The sequence below is a fragment of the Pteropus vampyrus genome, unplaced genomic scaffold, assembly GCF_000151845.1.
Source record: "Pteropus vampyrus isolate Shadow unplaced genomic scaffold, Pvam_2.0 Scaffold390, whole genome shotgun sequence".
Taxonomy (NCBI): Eukaryota; Metazoa; Chordata; class Mammalia; order Chiroptera; family Pteropodidae; genus Pteropus; species Pteropus vampyrus.
The window spans coordinates 459,454-460,448 of record NW_011889171.1 but is presented as its reverse complement, the minus strand read 5'-3'; the positions used below and the strand labels follow the sequence as shown (position 1 = coordinate 460,448).

At 34.1% G+C, this 995-nt stretch overlaps 1 pseudogene; it reads right to left on the bottom strand.

Moving 5' to 3' along the window:
* Nucleotides 1-395: 395 nt before the first annotated feature.
* On the bottom strand, nucleotides 396-514 carry LOC111731659 (annotated as a pseudogene).
* Nucleotides 515-995: the final 481 nt, after the last annotated feature.

The window sequence follows — 995 nt, the reverse complement described above, 5'->3', positions numbered from 1 at the left end:
TACAGGGTATTTTCTTTCATTTCTCCTTAGTTGTATAGCTTGTTCATCTAGATTCCAGATGATTTTTCCTTGCTATTTTCTCCTTGTTTGTGTCACAACTTTTATTTGGTCACCAGAGTGATGAATGGAGCCTCTATCATCTACGCCATTTTTTTCCCCATCGAGAATAAATATTGTCATGGAGGTCAGTGAAGGAGCATATCAAGAATGAGGAGGAGACTAACAGTTTTATTTATTTATCTATCTATCTATCTATCTATCTATCTATCTATCATTTATTTATTTATTTATTTATTTATTATTTTTATTCTTTAGTTGAGGCAACCCTTGGTTGACCTCACAGATTACAAGGACCTTGTCAGCTTACAATCCCTTATTTTTAATATATTTTTTTATGCCTACAGCACCTGGTCTTCCTAGGTGGTCTCCCATCCAAGTATTAACCAGGCCTGACTCTGCTTAGCTTTCAAGATCAGATGAGATCGGGCTTGTTCAGGGTGGTATGGCCACAGATAAGACCAACAGTTTTAAAAGCAGTAAGATTAGGTGTGTCAAATATGAAATTATCATTGGCTTTATAGCAGAAGTTGTACTATTTATGTTTCTTGTACATATCTGTGCTATTTGAAGTGTCATATAGTATTATAAAACAAAGTGTCCCTCACTGTCCAAATCTATTTAGTTCCCAAGTTTGAACTGTGAGGGTTTGGATAAGAAAGAACACATGATCTGAATATATTTGGTTCCTGAGTTTTGAGTAGTAAGAGATAGATAATGAGAGATATCTGTCCTAACTCTAAAAATTTATCCTAAAATGATGTTTCCTGAGTTTATACAACAAGAATTCAGATAGTGGGATATTTATATTTGTTTATACATGTTTTCCCTACTAACTTCATGCTCCTTCAGAATTAGGATTATATTTGACTTTGTGTTCTCAGCCCCTTGCGTATCACCTGGTACGTAGATGATCATTAAGTGTTCATTTAATTTTT